This window comes from Haliaeetus leucocephalus, unplaced genomic scaffold (genome assembly GCF_000737465.1).
Source record: "Haliaeetus leucocephalus isolate CR32 unplaced genomic scaffold, Haliaeetus_leucocephalus-4.0 Scaffold0, whole genome shotgun sequence".
Classification (NCBI taxonomy): domain Eukaryota; kingdom Metazoa; phylum Chordata; class Aves; order Accipitriformes; family Accipitridae; genus Haliaeetus; species Haliaeetus leucocephalus.
Window position 1 is genome coordinate 19,343,333 of NW_010972436.1, and position 6,377 is coordinate 19,349,709.

Consider the following 6,377-nt stretch of genomic DNA (forward strand, 5'->3'; position numbering starts at 1 on the left):
AACGGGCGGCGGGGGGGACCCGGCCGATCGGCCGAGCGATGGATGAGGGCCGGGGCCCGCCTGCGAGAAGGGGGCGGCTGCTGCTGCCGCAGAGGATTGTGGGAAAGGGAGAGGGCGGCCGGCGGTGGGCTGAGGGGGCGCCCGCTGCGCGGCGGGAGGGCGGCTCCCCGTCTCCAGCCCCGTCCGAGCGAGAAGCGGCAGTTTGGGACGCCTGCGCGGCTGCAGGCGGCTTTTCCTCCTGGAGCCGGCGCCCAGCTGGGTTTCCTCAGGTGGAGGGGCCCTGTGGAGGGCTGGGACCCGCCGAGCACCATCCTGTGAGGCGGGGACGGGGCGCTCCCGCGGGCGGCCTTTAAAAGCACCGTTGTTCTGTTCGCTGCTGACCTTTCATAGGTTAAGTATACCATTAAACCGTTCCTAATCGTAGCCGATTCACTTTTCGTAAAGTCACGCACGATTACCGTGGAAAAAAAAAAAACGTTCAGGTGACATGCTTTGCTTAATCTGCCATTTACCCAGATGTTAAGTAGAGGCAGGTACGAAGAATACCTGTAGAAATTAAAATGTTAACAGTATTCCTACAGTCATAAATACTGGAGCTGTTCTCTGCAACAAAGAGCAAGTGGCAACTTACCAAACACACGTGAAACAAACTTGACGTAAACGATGATTGCCTGCAGGAAAGGTGTGTGTTATTCTCACAGCAGATATTTACAACCTATTACCATGTGATTTAAAAGACCCGGTGAGAATTCCTCTAGGCACTTTTAACTTTGTTGTCTATTTTTTTCTTTTTAAGAGTAAAAAAAAAAAAAGGTTAATATGTAGCTGTTACTGTTGATACTAATTATTGTTTGTAGAAAACTGATTACTGGGAAAAAAAAATGAAGTGGCATTTTTGCTTTTGAGAAGCATTCTTGTCATAGTTCAACAGTTTTGTCACACTGACTTCAGAGATAAAATTTAACCCCTTATACTTGGCCTTAATAGTCAGTTGACAAATACATACGAAGCCTTGATACAGTTGCCTCCTCTTTGTGTTTCCAGAATAAATTAAAAATGCTGTAAAAGTTCCCTCACTGTCCGGACTATGAAATATTTTCCTGTATCATGTAACAGACAAGCAAAGGCAAATTAAGCAAGCAACTAGGAGGAAAAAAAAAAACCAAAACAAACAACCAATGCTTGATATTTTATTAAAAAAACCCAAAGCAACAAACTACCATTAACTGTAAGTATGACCTTTTAGGGCTAAATTACATTCACTAAATATAAGCATCTATGGATACTAAGCTATTCATAAACATTCTTATGAATTATTTAGCTGTCTTTGGCAGAGCAATAATAATCTATAAGCATTTTGTGTCTTCTTCCTTGAACAAATAAAAATGCACTTACAAGCCATCTTGGATTAACGCGGAGAGCTTTTTAGCCAAAGTGGTGACAGTGTTACAAAACACATGGAACTAGGCATCTGCTTAGTAAAGGATAGTCTACAGAAATGCTGTCCTACATACAGAGGCTGAAGGACAAAAACTATCTTCAAGTATTCTAATTGAATTTTGTTTTTAACAACAATATAACAAATACATATAACTAAAACTAGCAAATGTGACAGTAATACCAAAGACTGGACAGAAGAAAAAGCTTTTTTTCAAGTTCTGGTCCTACCATCTACTCTTTAGAATATATGTATATATTTTTTACCAAAAAAAAAAAAAATCAGTTTTGGCTGCCAACAGCTTTTTCTTACTCATATTAGAGTATACTAGTCAGGCAGCTTTATGGCAAGAGAAAAATTACAGATGTGGGAAGGCAGCACTAGAGGGTTTGGAAAGAACTTTTGAAACCTTAAAGCCAGGGATCAAACTGAAGTTTAACTGCTGCATGAGAACACAAGCTAGAATAAGACCTTTGGAATAACTGAACTAAAATTTGTGCATCTTTAAGTGTTTCTACCATGTATTAAAATTAACTAGTTTCTCACCAATGCAGTGGAAAAAATGAACATATCGGTAGTTTTACTGTTTTTATAAATATGGGTGCTGGAGTCATGTGAATACAGGCAATAAAATGGCACATACCTGTTGTATTACTAGAGAGCATAAAATGACGCCCTAGCTTTTCCTGGAAAGAAAAGTGTTGTAAACAAGGTTTTTGGTAGGGAATTTTAGTACAATTTTAGCTTTTACATGCTTTTCTCTTGTCTGGCTTGGTACACATATCTTCTTCTTCACCTGCACTGTTATCTGAAAACCAGGAATATAAAATAACTCGGCTTTTTACATTCTGTAGTAATAAGCTATTTTGTCTTTGGATGTTCCTCTAATCCTGTGGAGCAGTATTGCATTTTTCTTCACCTCTGTATGGAATGACACACCACAGCATTACACCAAAAAATTACTGGAAATATCAACCCTCATAGGGACAACATGGCAACCCTCCACCATGCTTAAAAATGATGATTCTTTTATTATTAAAAAAAAAAAAAGAAAATAATGTTTTTTTTGCATGAAGGAAGAGACTTGTTAGGACCTAGGCTTTATAGATATATTTTTTTCCATTTTTTTAACCAATGTCTGCTGAGCCCTTATGTAGATGAGAATTACATAAATGACCTCTTGCAAAGTGTTCAAAATGCCAACATTGGTCAGTCCTCCAGGTTCATAAATAGAAACAGCGAAAATGTGGATCTCTGAAGTAAACTTTGTGCCTTTAGTTTTGAAATGTAACTTGTAAGAATGCCATTAGGGAAAAAAAAAAGGAGACAATGATTATTGTGAAAACTTATAAGAAACACATTTCAGTGGAAAGTATGTCTGTCTTCAGGAACAACAAATATTTGAGGATCTTACAATGAGAGTACAATTTATGCATTCAGTGAAACTGAAGCCCAATCGGGTGATACCAGGGATCAGACATGTATGGTTTTGTTCCAAACAACAGAAGCTCTGTATACCGAACAGGTATGGTAGCATCTTCTGACTCTTCTTTGTGGTATATATTAGATAATTTGAAGCAGGCAGAAAATATTTGTGTTATATTCTAGATAATCTGAAGCAGGTTGAGACAGCTGGATAAAATCAAACACAGAAGTAGTGAGTATTCCATCATGAGAATTTACCAAGATGAAACTTCATGTAAACTGTGTTTCCATTAATAATTCCAAAGTGCTTAGGAAAAAACTCCTGAGTGAACATTCTCAGATTTCGATTCAGTACAGATTTCTATTGAATAGTTAAACACCTGTAGAGAGAAGCATCATACTGAAATAGTGCTGTTGGGTAAAATAAGCTATAGTATTAAATACTGTTCTTCAGGAGGATTAACTGTTACTGAACATGGTCAAGAAGCAACAACTAAAATTGCTTTCAAGATATGTTTTCCTGTGTGAAATCCAAAGAAGTCAGGGAAACTTAGATTTTCTTTTTCACCATATAAACTGAATTTTGCCAGTTTTTCTCATCCTCAAAACCCAGGATGTATAAATAAGATCTTTCAGAAGTTATTCTGAAGAATAGTGCCGGTACTTACTGGAAAAAAAGGATCGTGGCAAACTGATGTGATGCAAGGTAAAGATAAACATAGGATGACACTACTTTGACTCCAATGGAAGCTACTGAGTTTGAGAAAGCAAAAAAGGAATCCAGTAAAAAGGAGGAACACGCATATGGCTAAGAATGCGTATAAAGGAATACTGCAAACAAAAAATTAAAATTCTAAGAAGGCAACAGAACTACAAAGCAGGATACGAAAAGAATAAATATTATCTCAATGAGATAAATATAATCAGCTCTGTAGATGATACAATTCACTATTGGATACTTAAGGAAAAGCCAGAGTAATCTCTGTGCCATAAGCGAGTATCTGCAAGAGTTCCTGATGCATTGAAGACTGCTATCGTAAGTATTAAAACCAGGAAATACGTGAATTGACAATCTGAAAATTCTTGAGCAAATTTGTCAGCACCAAAAAGATTAGAATAAACAAATAACTTGTGTTTATCCAGAACATTTTATGAAAAAACTTTATAATAGACTGACCCTAATTTATCCCCTAGCAGCAGAGTTTATATCTTGATTTTAATTTAACAGCTCTTTTGTCCCTATTATAGTAATGGATATGCTAATTTCATACCACCCAGTTTCTTCATCAAAATACTGTGTGGGGCCAGGTCAGTTATCTGCAGAAGTTCAGAAGAAGAAGTCAGCAGTAACCTCTGTAACAGAACTTTCTATTGATGTTACAGGTAAATGCTGTCAAATTAATGCTACAAGATCTTGCTTCTGTTTTCCTGTTTGACTGGCACAGTATCACCCACCTTTAGTTCTGATTAATCAAACTTCCATATCAACTATTGAATTACCTGCCCAGGATCAATGCTGGGCTGTCAGGCCTACAGTTATGTGTTTGTCATCCTAAATGCTACTACAAGATCAATTTTTTTTTCTGATGTGCTTCTCCAGTGTATTAATACTGACTGTACAGGGTACTCCTCTACAAATTCTGTATCCAGCTCATTTGCAGAACACACACCGAGACATAAAGGAGAGCAGAATAAGATGCAGCATATGGTAAAGTGTCGTTGGCAAACGTCAAGTTAATTCCATCACTTTTATTTTTTCTCATTTTGAATTTTCATTTTGGTTTGTTGTATTCTGCTTGAGATACTGTGAAGCCAGATAGGGAAGTAAAATGGAGCAATGGAGTCCAAGACTGAGAAAAAAGGGCTTGAAAAAATGAGAAAATATTAATAGTAATAGAGGAGCCAACATACAATATGGCCATTTGTACTAGGTGTTGCTGAAACTCGGGAGTGAGGAGTTCACAAGAAAGTCTATGTAAGCAAACTCATTAGAAGAGGAATACAATAAATGCAAAGAATCACCCCCACTTACTGGTGTTTGATACTACTGGTATCCAAAGGGGTCACAGAGTCATACTTGATACCCCCAGTTTAAGGTAACAAGTTTTTATAGGGTCTTATGCTGCCCTTCAGTCCCCTCACTGTTACAGCCTGTAGGTGTTTTGAGTTCTCTAGAAGTAAAGACCCAAAGTAAGTAAACTGTCATTTCAAAGCTTGGATTACCATATAGTTGTAAATCGTTGATTTTGTTACTCCTTTTTGTATCATTTGGTAGTTCTGAATTTTCATCTGGACTAACCGGTGGAGAACACACAGTGTCAATGGTAAGGAGGGAGTAAAGAGCAACGTGAGTCTATGGCCAGAAATTGTTTTTGCTTAGAGTGGCACATTGTGTCTGATTGCAGGCATGGAGGGAATTTGGAAAGACGATACGACAGAACACCACATTGAGTTGTCAAGATATGGATTCTTTCTCCAATTCTGCGCTGCAGCACTGAGCAAGCAACTTTTCCTTTTGTACTGTTGCATTTCTGACTTTGCATTTCTCTGCGTAATTGAGGTAAGGTTGCTTTCCCTTCTTAAGGAAATGAAGCTTATGCATCTTTCCTTTTGTCCATTTGTATGTGTCTTCATAATTTTTCAGCCTATTGGCTAAATTCATTCTCCCCTCTTCCCTGCCTGCAAATACTAGCCTCATAAAGTCCTACAAATTTAGTGAAAACTGGCAGCTGAAGAGAGGAGAAAGAACCCTCCTTCCCACCGAGTGAAAGGTTAGCTATTTAAAGCCAAAAGAAAAAAAAAAAAAACAACTGGTAAATGCTGAGTTTAATCAGCGACTGTGTACTAGCAAACTGATTAGCACGCAGCTAAGGACAAGCAACAGCCACCCCTTATGAAACTGGTGGTTACATTAAAATTATTGAAAAGATGAAGGAATGGGAAGAGGAATGATGAGGGCACCAGGTGCTACTGTGACAAAGGGATACAGGACACAAGCCTGTAGAAAATCAGCTTTTCTCGTTGCATGGATCAGGGCTTGTGTAATCCCAAGATCGTGGGTGCCACCCGAGGTACCCCTGTGTATGAAGCAGCTGACAGCAGAGCCCGCTTTATCTGAGGTTGTGCGAGCAAAGCTTCATGAAACACCTGTTGTGACCAAGGAGTGGAGCGACGGGCCTCTGGCTCCTCCGAGCCATTGATCAGCCGGCCCTTTAATAATGTCCCTCTACAAAGAAAAATACGAAGCTTGTTACTGGCGGGTGTAACAGGTAGAAGCCATTCAACCGCACGCACGACTGCGGAGAACGGGGAGATGGTGCGGTTTGCCCCCGAGGGAGCACACACGAGCGCCTTCGCGGTCCCTAGCGCCTTGGCAAGCGGGTTCCGCTTCGTGCCACCCACCGAGCGCCCGTTTCCTTCTTACGGCCCCCTGATGCCCACCCCGTTCCTGCGAGGCCAAGCAGCGGTGGCCGTTACGGGCGGGCCGTTGGGCTGGCTGCCCCCAGGCGAACCG